Source organism: Caretta caretta, chromosome 9 (assembly GCF_965140235.1).
Source record: "Caretta caretta isolate rCarCar2 chromosome 9, rCarCar1.hap1, whole genome shotgun sequence".
Taxonomy (NCBI): domain Eukaryota; kingdom Metazoa; phylum Chordata; order Testudines; family Cheloniidae; genus Caretta; species Caretta caretta.
The window spans coordinates 79,613,920-79,638,457 of record NC_134214.1 but is presented as its reverse complement, the minus strand read 5'-3'; the positions used below and the strand labels follow the sequence as shown (position 1 = coordinate 79,638,457).

The following is a 24,538-nucleotide window of genomic DNA, read 5'->3' as shown; positions in this document are numbered from 1 at the left end:
AATTGCTATAAAACACTTACTGCATATCTGAAGTTGGCAGCTGGTAGAATTGGGCAGTGGAAAACAGGTCAGGCAGATTAAATGCCATCATGTGGGTTATATGTTGCTTTAAAAAAGAAAGAATGACAATGTTAAATAAAAGCAACAGGAGAAAAAGAATTTTTTAAAATCCCAAAATATTAACCTGGAAAATATTCCTGCATGTCTAGCATTTTCCCCTGCTATTAAGTCAAGTCCCTGCCTTTAGTGCAAATATCTTCTGTTCCCCAATCACTCAATGCTATTCATTTTGTTCTGCAAGCATTTCTTGACACTATATTTGCTTAATATATAGGACTCTGAGCCAAATTCTTCTATCTTTACTCATATCAAATAGTACCTTACTTTGTAAACAGTCCCACTGATTTTAATATGGTTACCTGCAGAATAAGGTATTGCTCGTCATAAGTAAAAAGTGGCTGAATCTTTTAGCCTGGTTTGGAAATAAACATGTTTTTCAGTGAACTTGTAGACTTTCTCCGAGTCACAAAAAGTCCAGTAAGTGTGTAATTTGTAATACTTCAAGCTAAAAGTTTTGTTTTCTGTTTATTTTTAGAAGAAAACACCCCAATATCAAAAGGGGGAGTGTGCAGTGCTGATTTTACATCTCTCTGACATGATGGCAATTTTTTAATTTCCCACTCTTGTCGTAATGGTCATTTTAGACTTCTGTTTGTTTCTTTCAACTGTGTTCTAACAGCAAATAAAATGAGACTTTAAAATACAGTAATAATACCCAATGCAGGAGTTATTGTATTATTATTATGTGCATTCCTGTAGTGCTCACAGCACGCAAAATGCCATTTGAACACATAGGAAGACCTATATCATCCCCAAAAGAATTTAATCCGAAGCCCCAATCATGTGCTGGGATCTGATTAATACAGAACTCCGCATCCATGTGAAGTTCTGTTTTACTTCAGTGAGATTCCTCAGGAGTGCTGAGAGCCATGTTAGCAAATCACAGTGCAGGATTGAGACTTAAGATGACAAACAATACAGGAAAGAAAGGGATACACTTGAGACCTTGAAATCAATGGGACTGCTCATGTACATACAGTTTGTCTTGTGCATAAGTGTTTGCAGGATCATGGCCATAATATGTATAATTTTTATATACAATATATGTTTTATATACATACTTATACACTAGGATCAAGATTGCCAAATGTGACTAGTCTGTGTTGGGGGTTGTTTGAGTATTTTTCAGTGCCTCAAATTTTTGGATGACCAATCATTTTCTAAAAATCAGGCCATTTTAGAGTGTCTCAAACTGACTTCCCAAAATCACTGGTATCTTTTGAAAATCTTGGCTTCTTTTTTGTCTGTTTGTTTTTCTCCTCAACCTATCCATTATTAACTGGCCAGTTTCTTGATTATTGTAACAATTTTTTGTACCCCCATGTTACTCCTTTTTGCTTTTGTCCTCTTTAATGTCTAACACATAATACCACTGACAACCTGTCATTCATACTCAGCTCAAAGGAAAAAAATTGTGCCTAATTTGTAATTAATTTTACAAAGAAAACCATTTCTAATCTGTACTTACTAAGAATTACTCCAAATGTACATAAAAATGCTTAGTACATTTCAGTTGCTAGACAGAAGAATTTAAAATATTTACAGATGAAGAGCACACCCAGAGATACCATAAATGTTATCCACACAGTGCTCAGGAAATGCATTTTTAAGAATTAAAGAAATTATCAACTACTAGATCAACTGCTAGCTCATTATTTATTAAAAACTTTAATATGAAGTATTACGATAATAGAAAAAGTGGCTTGTACTCATCAATATTTGCGGGTGCCAATCCTAAACTCAACAGCGTAGTTTATAATAAATAACCAATAAGATTATTAATTTGTAATCTTCACTAATAGTTTTCGTTGGCTGCAATCTCAGCCTTGAAATCTACAGCTCAGAGCTCTAAACACTTTGGTGTCTGCTGTGTTTTAGAATCAGGCATGCCACCCCCGCAATCGCTTAAGTTAAAGTGTGGAAACCTGCAGCGTGCCCTTGCAGACCAGAGTGGTGTCACTTACCAGTGACTCTCTGGCACGCAGTCAAAGTATTCCAGGGTTTATTCCAAAGTCTGCGTTTGCAGGGATCAGAATATCTGGGCCGTTTGTAAAGCGAGCAGATGAAACCCCATCCGCGGGGAGTGGGAGACAGAGCTATGGCTGGAGACTGTACCTGCAAGTCCTGACTTGCCCAGCGCACCACGTGTCAGTATCAGTTTCCTTCCTCTCCGGACCCTTTGCACAGCTAGTGCAGATCCGTTACCCCCTCGCTCCCGGGAAGAAACGGAGGGCCCTGCTTTCCAGTTTGGTACCGGACAATCATAACCTAGACTCTGAGCGCGGAAACTTACAAGGAAAGCTGATTAAGAAGACCGATCCTTCCTGGCAGCCCGCTTCTCTTCTCCCTACAAGGATCTCTAGCTGAGACAGAGACAGGCTCGCCCACTGGAGCCTCTCCATCCCCTGCAGCACAAACGGGAAAGGGCGAGGGATGCTCCAGCGCGCTGGGATATGCCCAGGCATGTACACAGCACAGCGACTCCGCAGGCTGAACCAGCCCCAGACCTGTTCATGCCGGAGAGCCCGAGCCAGAGCGAAAGCAATGCACGGGCCGGGATTGGACACACGCAACCCAGGCGGACAAGTAGATTCAGGGCGCCGCATCTCGATTACAGCCGCTACATACCGGGCATTCCCCGGTTGTTTAGCATCTAGAGATGCGGAGTAACCTCAGGCAGGCTGGGTGGGAAGTCCAGGGACAAGACGAGGCAGCTCAGACACAGAGAGGTGATAGGCAAATAGCTGCCCTACCCATGAGACAGGCAAGCACCAAAAGGCATCAGGTGCCAGGCAAACATGTCCCATTTTACCTGCTTCCCAGCCGCAGCGATCCTGGTGCGGGCTCCTGAGCAAGTCCGGGCTGTTCTGCCCTGCCCCAGGCAGACCCACCGGCTGGCCCGCAGCCCCACGGTTGATGAAATCAGCTGCAACACCCACCCGCCCTCCTGCCCTGGAGGGACCCACGAGAGGCGAAGTTCCACCCCGGGACTCCGCCCCCACGGGCAGGCCCGGCTCCCCATTGGATACAAGCAGCCCTCCTGGGCGAGGCGATGCAGATCCGCCTGCCCAAAGGGGCGGGGCCTGACGGCGGCAAACAAGGTGGTGGATGTCGAACGGGACGCCGCGGTGGCCGGGCTGGGGACAGTCTCAGGGTCTGTGGCTGAAGTGCATTACCAATAAGCAGCAGGGCGGAGTGGCTTGAGAAGGGGTCACAGCAGCACAGCGAGCAGTTTGGGGTTATTTCGAAAACTGCGAGGCACAGAACAGCAGGGCAGCGTAATGCTACACAATAGCACCACGAGATGCAGGAGAACACAACAACAGGACAGACCAATGCAATCCAACACAACAGCACAACACGTCATAATATGAAAATGGGGTGTAATAAAATACCATATGGCCACACAGTACAATAAAAACAGGCGGAGTGCAGCGATACAGTAGGACAGGATAGTTCATAAGAGTATGGTAGTACCATGGTTAGAACAAAAACACAGCAGAACCACCCCAGTTATAGAGTGCAGTATCCTGCAGTGATAACTGCAACACCGTTCACTGACCTCAACCAAGTAAAATATAATACATACAATGATGAACACAAACAAGAATGACAGAGATACCATTAAGCCATATAGCACTGCCTCTGGAACAGAAAAGGACAGTCATGCTAAACACAGACAGGGAATACCAATCACTGCAATGCCCTTATTTTGGGTAGATACTTGATATATTGCACCTGGCAGAGAAACAAGAGTTTTGTCTGCTATTATTAATTTTTACTACTGTACACCTAGCAGCCCCAGTCATGCACCTGGATCACATTGTGCTAGGCACTGTACAAACAGAAGAAAAAGACAGTCCCTTCCTTAAATAAGGCTATTATTTAAAGGAGTACTAGTCGCACCTTAGAGACTAAGCAATTTATTTGAGCATAAGCTTTCGTGAGCTACGGCTCACTTCATCCGATGAAGTGAGCCGTAGCTCACGAAAGCTTATGCTCATGAGCCGTAGCTCACGAAAGCTTATGCTCAAATAAATTGCTTAGTCTCTAAGGTGCAAAGTGAGCTGTAGCTCACAAAAGCTTGTGCTCAAATAAATTGGTTAGTCTCTAAGATGCGACTAGTACTCCTTTTCTTTTTGCGAATACAGACTAACACGGCTACTACTCTGAAATCTATAATATAATATAAGAGAAGAGGCAACAGATGGAGACAGAGAAGGGGGACATAAGGAAACATTGAGACTAGAGATGATCATAAAAACTTGGATGGAACTGTCAGAAAATGCAGTTTGTTAAAACAGAAACGCTTTGTGAAATCATATCAATTTTGCTGAAATTTTGTTTTGGAGAAATAAAGGGGGAAATTTTCCAACAATGTTGAAATGTCCTATTTGTATATTTTCAGCACAAAATATTTCAATTTTTTCTTTTGAAACAACTTTTCATATTGATTTTTAAAATTTTGTATTATATAGTATAATACAATAATATACATGTAAAATAAAAGGAAGATTAAACTTTTCAATTTTGTTGAAAAAAACATTTTGATGGCCTGAAACAATTTTCCCCGTAGACTTTTCTTTCACAGAGATGATATGAGACAACAAAGAGATGATATTGGTCAGCACGCTACGCTGGTTTCAGCATACCGGTTGCGTAACTGTTGTCCACTTTTTGCACATTGGCAAAAGTTGTGTGGTGTGCCAGTGAAGTATTTTAAATTTGTTATAAATACAACCTGATGCAACTGTATAAAACAATGTCACACAATAGTACAATATGACAATAGACCAGCATGCAATAGAATTGTACAACACTGCAACATAATACAGTACAGCATAAACATTGTTTATTAAGTCAGGGGATGTGGAAGTTATACAGATAAACAGGGGTTTGGATGCATAAAGAACTTTGCTATGTATTTGATATGGGTTGGTGGTCATGATAATTTTAAATGAGTTTTTGGAAGGACAGTCAGGTGGTCCCCAAGTGCACTGGGACGCAGGAGATCTGGGTTAATTTTTCAGCTCTGCCTTAGACTTCCAGTATGACAATGGGCAAGTCTCTTATTCTCTATGCCTCCGTGCCCCATCTGTAAAATGGGGATCATAACTTTATTTTTCTCACCGTTTGTCTGCTTTGTACTTTGTACTGCCTTGTGAACTCTGTGGGGCAGGGACTATTTCCCACTAATTATATAGGTACAGTGCCTAGCACAGTGAGACCTCCTAGCACCATTGCAACACAAAATAAATGTTGGCGTGGATAGAGCACTGGACTGGAACACAGGAGACTGAGGTTTTATTTCAGCTCTCTCACTGTCCTGCTGGGTGACCTTAGGCAAGTAATTTCCCCTCTCTTTGCCTCAATTTTCCCTTCTGTAAAATGCGAATAATTATAGAAGATTAGGAATGGAAGAGACCTCAGGAGGTCTTCTAGTCCAACCCCGTGCTCAAAGCAGGACCAACACCAACTAAATCATCCCAGCCAGGGCTTTGTCAAGCCAGGCCTTAAAAACCTCTAAGGATGGAGATTCCACCACCTCCCTAGGTAACCCATTCCAGTACTTCACCACCCTCCTAGTGAAATAGTTTTTCCTAATATCCAACCTAGACCTTCTCCACTGCAACTTGAGACTATTGCTTCTTGTTCTTTCATCTGCCACCACTGAGAACATCTGAGCTCCATCCTCTTTGGAACCCCCCTTCGGGTAGCTGAGGGCTGCTATCAAATCCCCCCTCACTCTTCTCTTCTGCAGACTAAACAAGCCCAGTTCCCTCAGCCTCTCCTCGTAAGTCATGGGCCCCAGCCCCCTGATCATTTTTGTTGCCCTCCACTGGACTCCCTCCAATTGGTCCACATCCTTTCTGTAGTGGGGGACCCAAAACTGGATGCAATACTCCATTTGTGGCCTCACCAGTGCCAAATAGTGGGGAATAATCACTTCCCTCGATCTGCTGGCAGTGCTCCTACTAATGCAGCCCAATATGCCATTAGCCTTCTTGGCAACAAGGGCACACTGCTGACTCATATCCAGCTTCTCATCCACTGTAATCCCCAAGTCCTTTTCTGAAGAACTGCTGCTTAGCCAGTCGGTTCCCAGCCTGTAGCGGTGCATGGGATTCTTCCGTCCTAAGTGCAGGACTCTGCACTTGTCCTTGTTGAACCTCATCCGATTTCTTTTGGCCCAATCCTCCAATTTGTCTAGGTCACTCTGGACCCTATCCCTACCCTCCAGCATATCTACCTCTCCCCCAAGCTTAGTGTCATCTGCAAACTTGCTGAGGGTGCAATCCATCCCATCATCCAGATCATGAATGAAGATGTTGAACAAAACCAGCTCCAGGACCAACCTCTGGGGCACTCCGCTTGATACCAGCTGCCAACTGGACATCGAGCTGTTGATCACTACCTGCTGAGCCCGACAATCTAGCCAGCTTTCTATCCACCTTATAGTCCATTCATCCAATCCATACTTTTTTAATTTGCTGGCAAGAATACTGTGGGAGACCATATCTAAAGCTTTGCTGAAGTCCAGATATATCACATCCACTGCTTTCCCCATATCCACAGAGCCAGTTATTTCATCACAGAAGGCAATCAGGTTGGTCAGGCATGACTTGCCCTTGGTGAATCCATGTTGACTGTTCCTGATTACCTTCCTCTCCTCGAAGTACTTCAAAATGGTATCCTTGAGGACCTGCTCCATGATTTTTCCAGGGACTGAGGTGAGGCTTAATGGTCTGTAGTTCCCTGGGTTCTCCTTCCCTTTATTAAAGATGGGCACTATATTGGCCCTTTTCCAATTGTCCAGGACCTTGCCCGATCGCCATGAGTTTTCAAAGATAATGGCCAATGGCTGTGCAATCACATCAGCCAATTCCCTCAGCACCTTTGGATGCATTAAATCTGGACCCATGGACTTGTGCATGTTCACCTTTTCTAAATAGCCTTTAACCTGTTCTTTTATCACTGAGGGCTGCTCATCTCCTCCCCATACTGTGTTGCCCCTTGTCTGTGAAGACCGAGGCAAAAAGAGCATAGAGTACTTCAGCTTTTTCCACATCATCTGTCACTAGGTAGCCTCCCCCATTCACTAAGGGTCCCACACTTTCCCTGACCTTTTTCTTGTTGCTAACATACCTGTAGAAACCTTTCTTGTTACTGTTCACATCCCTTGCTAACTGCAACTCCAGTTGTGTTCTGGTTACACCCCTGCATGCTCGAGCAATATTTTTATACTCCTCCCTAGTCATCTGTCCAAGTTTCCACTTCTTGTAAGCTTCCTTTTTGTGTTTAAGCTCACCAAAGATTTCACTTTTAAGCCAAGCTGGTCGCCTGCCATATTTGCTGTTCTTTCTGCACATCGGGATGGTTTGTTCCTGCGCCCGCAATAAGGCTTCTTTAAAATACAGCCAGCTTTCCTGGACTCTTTTCCCCCTCATATTAGCCTTCCAAGGGATCCCTAGGGGAGTCAAAGTCTGCTTTTCTGAAGTCCAGAGTCTGTATTTTGCTGCTCTCCTTTCTTCCTTTTGTGAGGATCCTAAACTCATCCGTCTCATGGTCACGGTTTCCCAGGTTGCCACCCACTTCTACTTCCCCTACCAATTCTTCCCTGTTTGTAAGCAGCAGGTGAAGAGGAGAACGGTCCCTGGTTGGTTCCTCCAGTAATTGCACCAGGAAGTTGTCTCCAACATTCTCCAAAAACTTCCTTGATTGTTTGTGTACTGCTGTGTTGCTCTTCCAACAGATGTCAGGGTCATTGAAGTCCCCCATTAGAACCAGGGCCGGTGTTCTGGAAACTTCAGTTAATTGTCTGAAGAAAGCCTCATCCACCTCATCCTCCTGGTCTGGTGGTCTATAACACATGCCCACCACGACATCACCCTTGTTGCTCTCAGTTCTAAACTTAACCCAAAGACTCTCAACAGGCTTTTCTCCAGTTTCATACTGGAGCTCTGAGCAATCGTACTGCTCTCTTACATACAGGGCAACTCCTCCAGCTTTCCTCCCCTGCCTGTCCTTCCTGAACAGTTTATACCCATCCATGACAGTGCTCCAGTCATGTGAGTTACCCCACCAAGTCTCTGTTATTCCAATCACATCATAGTTCTTTAACTGTGCCAGGACTTCCTATTCTTCCTGCTTGTTTCCCAGGCTTCTTGCGTTCGTGTACCTGCACCTAAGATAACTAGCCGATTTTCCTTCTTTCTCAGTATGAATCAGGAACCCCCGCTCCATCCACCCGTTGCACCCTCGTCCTTGTGTTTTCTCCTGGTAGCCCACTTACCTCAGGGCTTAGGTCACCGACCCCTGGCGAACCTAGTTTAAAGCCCTCCTCACTAGGTTAGCAAGCCTGCTTGCGAAGATACTCTTCCCTCTCTTCATTAGGTGGATCCCATCTCTTCTTAGCAATCCTTCTTCCCGGAACATCCCATGGTCGAAGAATCCAAAGCTCTCTCTCCGACACCACCTGCGTGACCTCGCATTTACTTCCACAGTTCGAAGGTCCCTAAGAGCTAGGTATCAACATCATCGATGGCCTTATCTAGACTACAGAATTAGACTGATTGTTCTTATCTCATGTTTTGTAGCTCAATTAAAGTTAATGGTTTGTATCCCCACTTGCATTCACACATGCATTAGGTACATCTTTCACTGAGTGTGGCCTCTGCTGAGGGAGATGAAAGAAATGGGCTGATGGTCAGATAGGCGACTTTGGCTTTGTCTACACTACGGACCTTACAGCTGGACCTTACAGCCGTGTAGCTGCTCTATGCTGGCAGGAGAGAGCTCTCCTGTCGTCATAATTAAACTACCCCCAATGAGTGGCAGTAGCTATGTCGGCGGGAAAACGTCTTCTGCCAACACAGCACAGTCCGTGCCAGCACTTTTGTTGGTGAAACTTATGTCAGTCGGGGGTGGGTTTTTCACACCCCCGACAGACAAAAGTTTTACCGACAAAAGTGCTAGTGTAGACATAGCCTTTGTTGGGCATTGTGGAGTAGCATCGGAGGATTGATTTAAGTTGATTATTATAACCCTGCATCAGCCAGCAATTACACTGGTGCTTTCAGGATTGAGATAACCCATCTGAAGCTAACACGGAGGCATACTGCAGGCCTTCACCTGAGTTACTTGGTATGATGGGGTGTTCACCTCAGTGGTGTAGTTAGGATTGGAAAATTTGGGCGGGCCTCAACTTTTGGGCGGGCGGGCAATGACAGACTGTGTTAGCTCAGCTTCTCCCCTGACTCCTCGCCCTCTTCCTAGCCCTGGTCCCCGCAGACACAAGGCTTCACCTGCTGAGCTGGGCATGCACATGGGGCCAGGACCCCATTTGCATGTGCCAGTGTGGGTAGCTGCTGGGGTAAAAGAGGTTCCCGCCCCTTCGGGCTGAAATTCCCACATTCCTTAGAGCAGAGGGGGGATAATAGGCACTGACCCCCACTTCAGTTGAGCAGAGTCTGAAGACTACATCCTCCTTCCCCCGGCAGGGTATCCAGCCAGCGAAACAGGTTCCCTGAGCCTCGCCATCTTGGGAAGAGGGAAAGTTTATCCAGAGCAGGGAGGGAAAACTGGGGAGGGGCAGGAAGAGGCTGGATTGGGAAGGGTAGAGGCCAAGGTCCAGAGCTGGGGGAAAAGGGGCAGGACCCAGGGGGGCGTGGGACATGAGTGAAGCAGCAGAACTGGGGGGCATAGCAGAGCCTAGCACTGGGGGTACAGGGACAGGACTGGGGCACAGGAGGTATTGGGGGCACAGAAAAGATTGGGGGATGCAGGAGGGATCAAGAGTGCAAGAAGGATCAGAGGCCTGGGGGAGGGGGCACAGGAGGGATCTGGGGGCCTGGGGACGGGGGCAGGAGGGATCAGGGGGCAGCCTCCCCCCACCTCCTCCAACCGGCCCTTACCGCTCTCAGACACCAGAAGACAAGGCTGCCCAGGGCGCACAGGCTATCCGGCACGCCCATGAGGAGGAGGGGGACCCCGCCAGCGGTCAAGCTCTACCCACCCCTTCTGAATCCGGCTTGGTGTCTGTCCACCCAGCCGGCCTTGTCCCTCTGTCCTGCCGGCGCCGCTGTGTCTGTGCATCCTGCACTGTGCGCTGCTGCCCCTGTCTTTGGAGGCCTGTCCATGCCCAGCCCACTCATCCTCCTAGTCACCAGGCTTGGCTCCACTCTGGCCCCAGCACTAGTCCTACCCAGACCCACCCTCACAAGACACACCCCCTGCCTGGGACAACTCACCCCTTCCCAGTCTGTGGATTCAGGGGGCTCCGGCCCTGCCCACACTCCATCCTGGATTTCAGGTGCCCAAGTGATGCTCTGGGCTGCTGTGGCAGCACTACATCCCTCCTCAGATTTGGGTGGGCCTGGATGCTAAGAGGGTAGACCACAGCCCAACCAGGCCCAACCCTGGCTACCCCTCTGGTTTGCCCTCACACCAGTCTAGAAGGGGTTAATGAGGCTGAGATGGGGCCAATTAACCAGATAGGTCAGAGCTGAGGGGAAATAGGTGGCCTAAGTAATCCCCTGAATGCTGATGGAGTCCAGTTGAGAAAGAAGTGCGGGGGTGGGGGGTGCTAGGGTAAAGCCGGGAAGGTGAGAGAAGGGAGATGTGTTTGGAGATTATAGTGCTAAGTAGCCTGCAATTTCTGCCTGGGAGGAGGGCGTTTGGGCTGGCAAACCCACAGAGTTAGGGAGTCAGAAGGTAGAGGTGAGAAGTAGGAAGAAGTCTAGGGAAAGAGCAACCAGTGTTGAAGGAAAGTGGACTACAATTGCAGGTATAGGGTCCCTGGACTGGCGCTTGGAATAGTGGAAGAGCTGAGGTTCCCCACCAGCTACTGAGGAAATGGCATGGACCAGACAGTGGCATGCAGATTGCCTAGGATGGTTGTCCGGGGAGACTTTGTGACCCTCAGGAAGGAAGGACGATAGTGACCTGGCTGGAGGGCTGAGTTATGAAGAAGGAGCACCCTGAGTCCCAGAGACAGGAGGAGACAATGGGGTGAAGAGCTGACAGAAGGGGCATTAGACCTGCAACTAGCTAGTCCCCAGAGCAACCAGGAGGAGCACTCCGATGGTGAGTGGACTCCATGCTGCATGGCATAAGCTATAACTTGACTGGTACATGAATGAGGATCTTGTGCATACTGATGGAAAGTGAATTAATGTCATGCTAAAGAAAGCAATCCATTTGTAACTCAACCCTAAACTAATAGTGGTCTGATAAAAATCAAATGGGAAACTAAACTTTAAGGGTCTGTGATATAACAGAAATCTAATGGTTCAGGCTTTTGAGTTGTTCTGGCACAACAGTATTACCTTGAAAAGTTTCACTGGATTGTGGCTTTAAACATAACTAACTATAGAGAGCACTAAAAATATCTAGTTCTGATACTAATTCCTTTAACTCTTTACTGCTCTAGGGGATGCACCTGAATTAATAGATTTTTATATGTGTAACGTCCTTGTTATGTTCCCGATTAGAGGGAGCTGCCTTAATCAAGGCAGTGAAACAACAGTCAGGTGTATAAACTTTGAGATTACTTGATCATGAGTACTGCATCTGTATTCACACAACCCTCACTAAAATCCCCAAATTCTGCCCCGGAATTCACTCTGCCTCAGTATAAAACGTGGGATGTATTATCTGGGTTTGGGTTTTCCTTTGGTTATTCCAAAGTTCTGGTCAGGGATCTGAAGGTGAATCTTCCCTTGCACATTACAATTCATTTTAAAAAATTGGGACATCAAGAAGGACCAGGCCCATTTGTCTGCATGGCAAGAACATGTTTCTTGGATAGACCTTATCCTAGAAAGCAGTAAAGGGATTAGAATGGACCAAGCGCTCGAGAATACACTGTAGCAAATAATTCTGCTGTGGTCCCCAGAGGTAAGGTGACCAGTTAGCAAGTGTAAAATATCAGGACAGGGGATGGAGTGTAATAGCCCCAAAATTGGGACTGTCCCATAAAATCAGGACAACTGGCCACCCTACCCAGAGGGAATAGACTAAAATTGATTGTAACTCGGTAGCTTGCCCTGGGGCTGGAGAGCCTAGGGCCAAGCCAACCCTGATTACAGAATAAGCCCTACCCGAGAGGAATCGAGCGATTTCCTATAAAGATCAGAATGTGGCTGCAGTAAGGGGGAAGCTCAGGAGGTTGTGCTGAGATTTCAGAGACTGAGTGAGGCTCCTGTAGAGAAGGCCCTGGGACCAGAGGAATTGCTCCAGCTAAGAAGGGCTGGGAATAGCCTACCAAGACAGTAAGGACTCTGGCCAGACCAAGGGAGTTTGGGCTGAACACAGCTGAAGGCTGGAGGGAAGGCATTTGTGTTTAGGTTTGAACTTTAAGTTAATAAAGCAGACCCTAAGGAGGGTTGTTGTGACTGGACTGGAAAAACTCTGTGTGCAATTTATTTGGGGCAGTGGTTCTCAACCAGGGGTATGTCTTCCAGAGGGTACATGAAACTCATCTAGATATTTGTCTAGTTTTACAACAGGCTACATAAAAAGCACTAGCAAAGTCAGTACAATCTAAAATTTCATACAGACCAAGACTTGTTTATACTGCTCTATATATTGTACACTGAAATGTAAATACAATATTCCAGTTGATTTATTTTATAATTATGCAGTAAAAATGAGAAAGTGAGCAATTTTTCAGTAATAGTGTGCTGGGACAGTTTTGTATTTTTATGTCTGATTGTGTAAGAAAGTAGTTTTTAAGTGAGATGAAACTTGGGGGTATGCAAAACAAATCAGACTCCTGAAAGGGATATAATAGTCTGGAAAGGATGAGACAACTGGGATTTGGTGGATCCAGGAATGGAAACTGAGATGAGGGTCTGTGTGCAGGCCTGCATGAGGCCAACACAGGGCTCTGTGTGGCAGCCACTAATCTGCAGTGGTCACACAGGTTGTTCCCCCCGCTAACTTCTAGGGGCCTAGCTCCTGCAACAGGAGCTCTTGAAGTATACTGTGAATACTGAACTGATCCTCAAAATTTTCCAGAAGTTACCATGGGATCTTTAACTTCCATCTGGAAAGACTTCAGGTATGACCAGAAAGGGTTTTAGTTTCACAGTAGTTCTGATCTTTTTACTTTTTGGCAATGCTTGCATAGTTTATTGAACCAACAGAATATTTCTGAGTTTCACTTCAATACAACTTGAGTTTGTTGATCTTCCAGGCATGTTGCAAAGCTATTGTATTTCCACAGGCTTTTTAATGATGGGCTGGAGATAGCTGAGGGTTGCTTATTTTCTTTTGGATGGGTTAGGAAGTAGCCCTTGGTGTCACTGATGTGTGAATTTGATTTTTGAATGTGTTTTGAAATTTTGTATTTTGGGGTGCTGTATCTGGGTCACTATGTATATCTTGTTAGATTAACAGTCAGGCAGACTGACAGCCAGTAGAGGTCTTTCACTGAAGAAATCACAGAAGTCCTCACTAATGTCCAGCCAACATGTAATAGAGAAGTTTGACTGTCAGTGATAGCAGACTGGCAGGATTTTATATGGAGTTCAGTTAAATTGTCAGTCCACAGAATCCAGTCTTTCTCACAGAAGCTATTTGCTTTATACAATACACTGATTTGGCTGAGGAAGACATAGTCCTCACAGGGAGCAAAGGAGAACAAGTCTTGTAGTACAGAAGAGCAAGCATGATTTCATCTTTTGTGTAGAGCAGCATGTCTCCTGTGATTCCAGAGTCTGATGCAATTGACCTGTGCTGATACTTGTCTTGCATCATTTGAATGACTGAATGCATCCAGCCAGCTGTCTGACCCAGTGGCAGCTCATAACTGTTACTGAGTCATTGCTTTACAGATGGCATAGGTCAAGAAATTTACATGAGCTTCTGCAGTTTCTATGACAGACTGCAGGTCTGTTCTTTCCTGGGCAGCTATTTAAATAATTGTGAAAGTTTTGTACTAGAGCATCATGCCCAAGCTGTATGGGTTGATGACTGACCAGAAGTCTCGCTAGTACAAGACTCTGAGTGTAGCGTGTGATCCTGCTCATGGTCAGTGCTCATCATTGCTAGAGAGCGGTCAAATAAGGTGTGTGATACTTACCAAATGTAGGACACAACAATCACAGAAGTCCGTTAGGTCTACCAAGCTTTGTACTTCTGTGTGGTTGCCTTTTGTATGGCTGAGGTTGCCTGTGTGAAAGTACAAAACTATCCCTGAAAAATCCCCTTTTGTACCCACTGTGTACTTTGTGTGATGTTGTGTTCATGAAGTAACATGGCTATGAGGTGAGAATTATGCTCTTCAGATGTTTTCCTGTGTGCTGTGATGTTTAGAACTCCTGATGGCCCTAAGACTTCACAGATTGTGTTTTGAAAGAACTATGCAGCTGGAGAGATTCTAAAATCATTTGTAGCAATGCAGGAATTCATGTGTCATGAATGTTATGGATCTGAACTCCAGGTGAAGCTCTGTTCAGTGGTACTCTGCTGCAAAAAAACCTGGGATCCATTTAGTTCATCTGATCCATAGTGAGCTGATGTGTCTCAGGTCTTATTTCTTTGTTTAGTAGGTGCACACGGACACTGATTCAGATCTTGCCTTGTTGCTTTGTTTTAGTTTTTCTTTTTAACTCCCACAATAGGAGAAACCTAGAGGATGAGGCCATCTTTGTTAAACATCGAGCTTTTCTGGGCACATTAGTCCTTCTGCCTCAGTTTCCTGATGTGGAATAGGTTTTACCTGTGTGGTAAGGCTTCAAGGTGAATTGTCCCCTGTGTGCAAGTTGACTCAATGTCCTCTCAGTTTCTAATGCCTTGGAATAGAGTGTGTTTGGCAGAATTGATTCATTAGTCAGATGTCACAGCATTTACAGCATGTATCCATCCTACCTCAGTGGCTGTGGTTTCTGTCCCCGGGTCACTATTTTAATTGAAAAAAGAAAAGGAGTACTTGTGGCACCTTAGAGACTAACCAATTTATTTGAGCATAAGCTTTCGTGAGCTACAGCTCACTTCATTGGATGCATTCAGTGGAAAATACAGTGGGGAGATTTATATACATAGAGAACATGAAACAGTGGGTGTTACCATACACACTGTAAGGAGAGTGATCAGGTAAGGTGAGCTATTACCAGCAGAAGAGTGGGGGTGGTGGGGGGAACCTTTTGTAGTGATAATCAAGGTGGGCCATTTCCAGCAGTTGACAAGAACATCTGAGGAACAGTGCGGGGAAGGGGAATAAACATGGGGAAATAGTTTTACTTTGTGTAATGACCCATCCATTATTTATTCTTTATTCAAGCCTAAGTTAATTGTATCCAGTTTGCAAATTAATTCCAATTCAGCAGTCTCTCATTGGAATCTTTTTTTTTTTTTTTTGAAGTTTTTTGTTGAAGAATTGCCACTTTTAGGTCTGTAATCGAGTGACCAAAGAGATTGAAGTGTTCTCCGACTGGTTTTTGAATGTTATAATTCTTGATGTTGTCAACTGCTAGAAATGGCCCACCTTGATTATCACTACAAAAGGTCCCCCCTCTCACCCTCCGCTCTCCTGCTGGTAATAGCTCACCTTACCTGATCACTCTCCTTACAGTGTGTATGGTAACACCCACTGTTTCATGTTCTCTATGTATATAAATCTCCCCACTGTATTTTCCACTGAATGCATCCGATGAAGTGAGCTGTAGCTCATGAAAGCTTATGCTCAAATTTGTTAGTCTCTAAGGTGCCACAAGTCCTCCTTTTCTTTTTCCCGATACAGACTAACACGGCTGCTACTCTGAAACCTGTCATTATTTCAATTGGGCTTTTCATCTAATTACCTCATGTTAGCTGTGACCCCACCACATACACAGCTAGTGATTCCATGTGGACAAATTTAGACTGTTGCCTTTTTGCAAGGGCATGAAACTCATGTATACCCTTTTGGCCTGCTTGCTTCTTGTGTTATTCCAAAGTCCTGGTCTGGAGCTCAGACGGGATTTTCCCCAAGACACTGCACACACTGCTATGTCAGAAGTTGGCATGTGCTCTAGTTTTGCTATGGGACTTGCCATCCTAGAAGTGAGTGTTACAAAATGAGACACAGTGACAACTAACTGCACAATTAGCTTAAACCTGTCCAACAACCAATCCAACATAGGCTCAGTCCTGGGTCCAGTTCTGGACAATGTCTTCATCAGTGATTTAGATAATGGCATAGAGAGCAAACTTATAAAGTTTGTGGATAGTGGGAGGGGTTGCAAGTTCTTTGGAGGATACGATTAAAATTCAAAATGATCAAACCCTTTCTCCAGTTTATCCAGAAATAAATAGGATGAAATTCAGTAAGGACAAATCCAAAGTACTCCACTTTGGAAGGAACAATCAATTGCACATATGAAATGGGAAATGACTGCCTAGGAAGGAGTACGACAGAAAGGGATCTGGGGGTCATGGTGGATCACAAGCTAAATGAGTCAACAGTGAAACACTGTTGCCAAAAAAAAAAAATGAATATCATTCTGGGATGTATTAGCAGGAGTGTTGTAAACAAGACAGGAGAAGTAATTCTTCCGCTCTACTCTGTGCTGATAAAGCCTCAGCTGGAGTATTGTGTCCAGTTCTGGGTGCCACATTTCAGGAAGGATGTGGACAAACTGGACAAAGTCCAGAGGAGAGCAACAAAAATGATGAAAGGTCTAGAAAACATGACCTTGGATGAAACATTGAAGAGAACTAGGTTTGTTTAGTCTGGAAAAGAGAAGACTGAGAGGGGACATAACAATTTTCAAGTACATAAAAGTTTGTTACAAGGAGGAGGGTGACAAACTGTTTTTGTTGACCTCAGAGGATAGGACAAGAAGCAATGGGCTTAAACTGCAGTAAGGGAGGTTTAGGTTGGACATTAGGAAAAACTTCCTGTCAGAGTAGTTAAGCACTGGAACATATTGCCTAGGAAAGGTGTGGAATCTCAGTCATTGTCTAACTTGTTCTTAAAAACCTCTAAACACCTACCAGGGATGATCTAGGTCTTATTTAGTCCTGCCTTGAGTGCAGGGAACTAGACTAGATCTAATGAGGTCCCTTCCAGTCCTTCACTTCTATGGTTGTGTTGATGGGATAACTTGTTTATGATCTGTTAGTCTCCGCGTTAGAAGACATCACCTCTAAATTTTACTTCATCCCTCAGTTAGTTCCCAGATGTTGTTTTACCTCTTGTCCAGCAGAGGGTGACCTATGTATGCTACAAAATAGCCTCTGAATCCTCCTTTCTAGCAACATCACATCTTCACTCTCACATGTGAGAGTATCCACTGTCCCAGAGGAACAGCTCATTCTAATAGCACAGTTTGGCCACGACACCTAGTTGAATTTGAATTATGAATAGGTAAAGATGCACACTTGTAGAGATGGGCACGAATAGGAAATAGGACCTAAACCCTCAAGAACTTTACAGAAGGTGAGATCCAAATCTGTTTTGGAATTGGATCTTTGTGACTCAGGCTCATCTGGTTTTTCCCATGGCTGTCAAGGGAATCAAGGATTTTTTAATGATTTTAAAAACAGCCATGACTTTAACTGTTCAGGGGTTTTGGCACACAAGCTGCCTTTTGCCCAGGAGAGGGCACTGAATCGCTGCTTTGAAACAGCAGCCAGAATAGCTGCCCATTTCTGCTGCTTACAGAAAAGTCTTTGGGAGAATTTTGTTCTCATTTCTGAGTCTGGTTTTGAAGATCCCACAATCTCAAACACAGAATTCATTTTCTTTAGCCACAGGCTTTACTCTCCCTGTCTGCTTCATGCTCTTATTGATCTGCTAATATTTATCCAGGTTCTTAGCCCTTTGCCCACTCCATTCTCTATCACCAAGAAGACAGTTTTACTAACTATCCCAGACCCCACCCCCTAACCCGTTCAGTGCTGCCCTTTGCCATGTCTCCCCACAACTTCTACCTGCACATGACCCAGCAGAGCAGAACAGTCCTGTTCTCTCTCTTTCATAAAGATACACACAATATGCAGCTTTAATTATAAGCCTAAAAGGGGGCTCCAACTGAGGGCTTCCACTGAGGGAACTGGATGTGTGTGAATTGGCCCTTGGGAGAACATTCCACGGGTTTCATTGTCAAGATGTGCTTCCTGACAGCCAGTCTTACTTTACCTTCTTTCAACTTCATCCCTTTACTCCTACTCCCTCATATGGTTGGTGAATGCCCTGTCTCTCTCCTTGGTGTGCCCCCCCGCCTCCCCTTCCCCCTCCCGTGACCCCACCCTCTTCAGGACTGGTTAGAATGTAGGCCACTTCATAATAGCTGATTAGGCAACTGGGGTGGATTTAGTTCTTATCTGTCTTTGTAAGTCAGCGCTTCCAGTTCCTGGATCACCTGTATTGAACTCCATCCAGTCTGTCAATCTCTCTGGCACTGAGGTGGCCTGAACTAAATGGAGGATACCAGGAATTATCTCATGTGGACCTCTGCTTCCCTGAGCATTATCATTCCTACGTTTCAGTCTTACTGCTTTCTAGATTTCTCCCTTCCATGAGATATTAATATTATGGTTATGAGTAGAGTCCCCAAAAGAGAGCCCAGGCCCCATTGTGCTAGGCACTGTACAAATGCATAGTGAGAAACGGGCCCTGCTCTGAAGAGCTTACAGTTTAAATAAAAAAGACAGACAAAGATGGAAGGAAAAATAGAAGTGGCATGACTGACCCAAGGTAACACAGGTCAGAGACCAAGCTGAGAATTGAATCCAAATTTTTGAGTCCAGTGTTCTGGCCACTGCACCACACTGCCTCTCAACATTTGTCTTCCACCTGATTTCTCCCAAACATATTAACTTGAAATTTTCCAAGCTGAGTCACTTTGCCCTTTTCCTGCCCATGGTTCTCACTTCTCTAGGTTCCTTTGTATTGTTTTTCTGTCCTCACTAGTTATTTACAGTGCCTCTGAACTTAGTGCCAACCACAAATGCCATTAAGATTCTGTTTATCTGCTTACACCCCTTGTCTTCAGGCCCATTAATGAGGCTTGACACGAGTGCCAATAACAGTGGTAACCTGCTGAACACCTCCCCCAACTCATTATGATTTGTGATCTTTGTTTGGCTTTTCAGCCAAGTCTTCAATCATGTCATTGTGCCCAATATAGAATTGTGCAAGTAAAATGTCATGATATGCTTGAACAAATGCATTATTAAACACTAGCTGTTACACTAATGTAATTCTATAAAAAAAAAAAGTCACATTTGCCCAGGGTGATGACTTATATATGTCCAAATCATGTCCTCAGTGACATTTGTGCTACCCCCATTGCCTTTGATGCAATTGCACAGATGTTGTAGTTTGGCCCTATATCTGGAACACAGTATCTCTTCCAGCCCCCCCCCCCCCACCCATTGACTTCAAAGAAAGCAGGATCAGACCCTGAGTAAACACTACTAAAGATTTTTGTCACGAAAAGGAGAAGAGATGGCTCAGGCTCCGTGTGGCTGTCCTATCTGAGTCAGAAGGAGCTTTATTGTTATACTGTCATCACATTTCAGAGCAGATCAGCACTTAAAAAAAAGACGCTATCATCATGTCCATTTTCATCTGTAGCAGATACAGCCAGGTGAGTAAGTGACTTTTTGGGGCCGGTGACTGAACCAAAAAATTGCATATGTCCTTTTGAGTTGAACAAAACATTTTGTTTGTCCTGAAACATTTGTGGGTTTTTTCATTTTGTTTCATTAATGGGTGCCTTTCAGCCTCTCCTTTAAAAAAAAAAAATCCTGTAAACTTCAAAATGAAAAGTCAAAAACTATTTTCTTTCAAAACTGTTGGCACCAAAAGGTATACTTTTTTTCAATTTTTTCTTTTCCATCTGAAACTGCTCCCCCACCCCCTTTGTGAATAGACTATCCAAATTTCACCCAGCTCTTGTAGCAGAGTCACTTAGTATCTATCCCATCCTGGGTGATACTGTTCTGTGCATTCTTACCCCATATAACTTTGTACTTTTTTAGAAACTGGTGACAGCCATAAGATAAACACACTAACCTCAGGAATTAATGCCACATGGGACTTCAGTTCACTCAGTGGGTGAAAGCCTTGATATACAGTACTGTATGTAGACCATCCACTTATATAGTATCTTTCATTCTGAGGCTTCCTAGAGCACCTTACAAACTTTTAGAGTAAGAGCATTACTGTTGTGTATATGACCTGTCAGACTTCTAACCTTTGTTCCTCTCTAGACCTTTTCAACCTCAGCTGGATCCTTTCTTAAGGAGCGAAGAATGGAGAAAGTTCAACCCAATCCTTCAGCCTAGTGTTTGCTTTTTGCAAGGTTAAAGTCATAAGCAAAAGTGGATGTAAGAATGCCTAAAGAACACTGGGGAAATGTCTGCAGTTGGGAAAATATCAGCCGTTAAAACAGAAGTGTTTCCTAATGGATTTGTTCAAGTTTTCCACCAGATGTCTGCAGCTCTTTAAGTTCAAAGCACGCTATGCTCGCTTGTACTAGCAGAGTAAAAAGGGCAAGGTTGCAGTGTCTCCCCTACATGTTTTTCACCCTCACCTTCTCCACTTCCAATGCCTTAGATACCCAATGAACTCCTCCTCTTTCCTTGGCTTTGTCTGGGGCACCCTTATCTAGCAAAATGCCAGTAGGGCTGCAGTGGAGGGTCAGAGATTTGTGTTATCAGGAAACAGAATGAAAGGGAACTGAATTTCAGAGAAGAAGGACGAGGGCTGTTTTTAGGTTTTTTTTTTTTTTTGCATTCCCAGACTGAAAGACTAAGAGCTACATCCTAGTAGGGGAGAGACCACATGCCAGCAAGTCATAACTCCAGAGCAGCTGGGTCATGGACACTGGCAGAGTTGACTGTGGGTGTTGAATGTTGTACTTTGATATCTATGTTGCTTTTCTGTATGAATTTGAGTCAGCGGTTACCATCTGATGTTTGTTTAGTGTCTGAGGCAAAATGAGTTGTGGGACTAAGGGCTTGTCTACACGATGGTAATGCACTGTATGGGGATGTGATTTCTAAAGAGCACTAGCATGTTGTACATTAACTGGTCTGTGTCGACGCTCTGCTGGTGCACTTTAATGCAGCGCTGCTGGAAATAGTACTATGCTAAAGCACAGTAGGGAACACATAGGCTATGTCGGCACTGCGCAGCTTACAGTGGCACATCTGTGCTGCTAAAGCCTTGCCAGTGTAAGGCACGCTGTATAGCCACTCTTCGTCGGCAGGAGAGAGCTCTCCTGCTGATAAAATAAAACCACCCTCCAAGGAGGGGCAGTAGCTTTGTCAATGGGAGAGCATCTCCCACTGACGAAGCATTGTCCCCACCGGCGCTTTTTGCCATTAAAACTTGTAGTTCAGGGGGTGTTTTTCATACCCCTGACAGACAAAAGTTTTAACGACAAAAGTGCAGGGTAGACACAGCCTTAGTGCGCATCAGTAAGGTCTACATGGACTGATTAATATGCAACGCATTAGTGTGCTTTAGAAATCACACCGCTGTAGAGCCCATTACCTCACCACTCTAGACAAGCCCCATCAGTCCCATTTCTTGTTGGCAGGTGTCCCCATGTAGAAACTGCTTCCCCCTTTGTAAAAGCCTGGTTACCTGTGTAAGGGTCAAAACTGCGATACATCCATCTACCTGAAAGCCTCCCACCACCCTGCCACTGGAAAAACCCTAACACATACAAATCAGGCAATCAACACTACATAAACCTGAGAAGTGGCAGAGACTCCAGGAAGGCCACCATAGACTTCACTATTGCCTTTTTTTGGGGGGGGGGGCGGGGGGTCTGTTTGTGTGTATGAAAAGATAGATGTGCTGTGTGTCTATGTGGGTGAAGAAGTTACTGAGGCTAAGCAGAGAGGCCAATGGGTGAATGGACCATGGAGACTGAACTCCAGTATTACCTGTAGACAAAAAGGGATGGGGAGGAGCTATGTGGGAGTAGCTTTCAGTGCTGCTGCATGTGATATACAAGGAGCTAGATTTGGGACATCCATTTGCAGGGCTGTTAATCCAGCAGTTTTCACTAGCATTAACTAACGCAGCAAATTACAAACTAGATTTAATTAAGTTCCTGTTTTATTGACTGCAATAGAAAGCAGTCATCATCCTGAAGCAACCATCCAATGCTAACGCAAGTCCCTTCTTTGTGCACTAGTGAGTCAGCGATCTTTTTACTGAACATCATCGACTATACACTGAGCCATGGGATTCTAGAAGAACCAGTAAACCAAAATCAAAACCAAAAAACCTGAACAAAAGACTAGCCTGAGACTGTATTAGTGTGCATGGAAACTTTAGGCTGAGGCTTTAAAAGCTGCCCATGGATTGGGAATATCCAGTTCCCTTTAACATTAACTGGGAATTGGGCATTCAAATTCCTTATACGTCTCTGAAAAATCACAGCATTAGAGTTTACAGGCAACATTCAGAGAAGCCCCTACCTGTGGGCAACAACCCCAATCACACATAAGCAAGTGATAGAAGGAAAGAGAAGAATGCGCCAGTGAGTCTATTTGAGGGCACTGTTTTCCACCACAAGCACACATATATTTATATATTGAACGGTTCAGCAGCACCCACCTTCCTTTAAGACCTAACTCCTTCTATCTTGCCCTGCCCCAAAAGCCTGCAATGCTTTTTCCATACTAGTTCATCTAGACCAGTGGTTTTCAACTTTTTTTTTCATTTGCAGACCCCTACAAAAATTTCAAATGGAGCTGCGGACCCCTTTGGACCCCCAGGAGACCATGAAGCATAGGCTGAAAACCACTGATCTATACATCACCTTCCTGAACACTCACCTCTTCCATATTATAGATCATTGCTTGTGTGCAATGTTTTTAAAAGGCTCCAAATTCTTCCTTCCTCTGGGCTTCCCAGCATATTCCACGTCCTTCATTCCATTTATTAAATTATAAGATCTTGATGGTAGGGCCTGTACTCATATTGTACATGGTGCTGTACAAGGCACAAAGTCAGCAGCGAACAAATAATAGAATCATGGTGGTGCTTTTTGTATTAATTGGGCCTACGCATTTGGTCTAATTGTGAGCTCAACTGTAAGAAGTAAGTAAAAGTTCATAACATTACAATCTATAACAATGGCTGTTGATGGGGAAAGGTGAAAAAGAGAGACAGACTGAATTTGCACAAATAAAAGGCCTCCTGATAGAACTCAAAGACAGCGTTAATAGCCTGCCTGGTAAACAAAAGAAATGTGGGACTGAAAATCAATGGACCAAAATTGGTGTGTCAGAAATTAGGCCTAATTGTTTAGCAAAATAATGAGGGGATAGGCTATTCTTCCCATCACCCCGTTGTGGGTCTTTAAAAGAAAAGACTCGGGTGGAGGGGGAGAGGGGATGAAGATGGCAAAGAAGCTAAGATAAGAGTTGCTGGATGAAAGAAGAGGAAGGAGTGTCCCTCATCAACGTTTTTACCCCCACCATCTCCTGGGACCCTGGGATCCAACTTGATATTGTTGGGCCTTTGTCTTGATCCCAAAAGAAGCCTGGCTTGCTCAGGACATGAGATGGGGACTCGGGTGACACTGTCACCTCCATCGGCTTCACCTAAATCCCAAATACCACTTGGGATGTGAGATTTTTGTCACTCCCTCCTTGTGTGTCCTTTTCATTCCTCATCTTATTTCTTCTCTTTCCTACCCTTCTCCTTTTTGCTGTCTAATTCCTGACTGGCCAAGACTGTATTCTGCAACACTGCTGTAAGCCAGCCACCAGAAAGAGGCAGTTAAAAGAAATGCCTTAACTAGCCTAGCTCTGGTACAAATTTGCCGTGTCTCAGAGTGGCTAATAAGACCACATGTTGTGCCTCTGTTTCTTCCAGAAGCTGGAGTTTCTATCTTTACTGTTCTTTTCTCTATCCTCATGTGTGTTTGTCTTGCTTTCCATTCTAGGAAATGGGATCAAACTTTAACGATGACAGCCCCAGTCCAGCTCAATTAACTTCTCTTCTCTTCCTCAAAAGAACAGTTATTACCAGCTTTAATACCATGTGAAAAACTGTCCGATAGGGAGGGGTTTCCTTCTAAAAACACTCTCCAGCTAAAGCATCACTGAACAGGGGACAATGTTAAACTTTCATTTTAACTTAATCCTTTACATTTCAAATGTGTCAACTGTGTTCCTTTTTCTACACCCTTAATAAAAGGTTAACATGATTTTAATGGTGTATTTGCCATGGTAGTAAGCAGGCTGAGGCCTCTGCATTCCAAACCTTGGTTAGCATTGTTTAATATTGGACAGGAACATGGAACACAACCTTTGTTTTTTTGGGCCCATATATTCCATCTAAATTAATGTATGCTCCACAGCCAATGAGAGAGAGAAAGTGTACATGTCACTTGTCTTCCTGAGTAATTCATCCATCTACGTGTGATTGCAGCCTGGCCCTTGCAAACTGGGAAAT

General features: G+C 44.5%; 1 protein-coding gene across 5 annotated transcripts in view; it reads right to left on the bottom strand.

The window, feature by feature from the left end:
* EDA2R (ectodysplasin A2 receptor) overlaps window positions 1-24,538 on the bottom strand; it is a 168,186-nt gene that overhangs the window by 19,837 nt on the left and 123,811 nt on the right. For 2 of the 5 annotated variants that reach the window (XM_048864724.2, XM_048864727.2), the window contains exons 1-2: window positions 2,933-3,062; window positions 21-106 (exon numbers count right to left, since the gene is read on the bottom strand). The gene's annotated coding sequence lies outside the window, so the exon portion shown is untranslated. Of the gene's footprint in view, window positions 1-20; window positions 107-2,084; window positions 2,194-2,932; window positions 3,063-24,538 lie in introns of those variants that run through there. The other 3 variants (XM_075132467.1, XM_075132466.1, XM_048864725.2) reach the window with 2 other exon arrangements.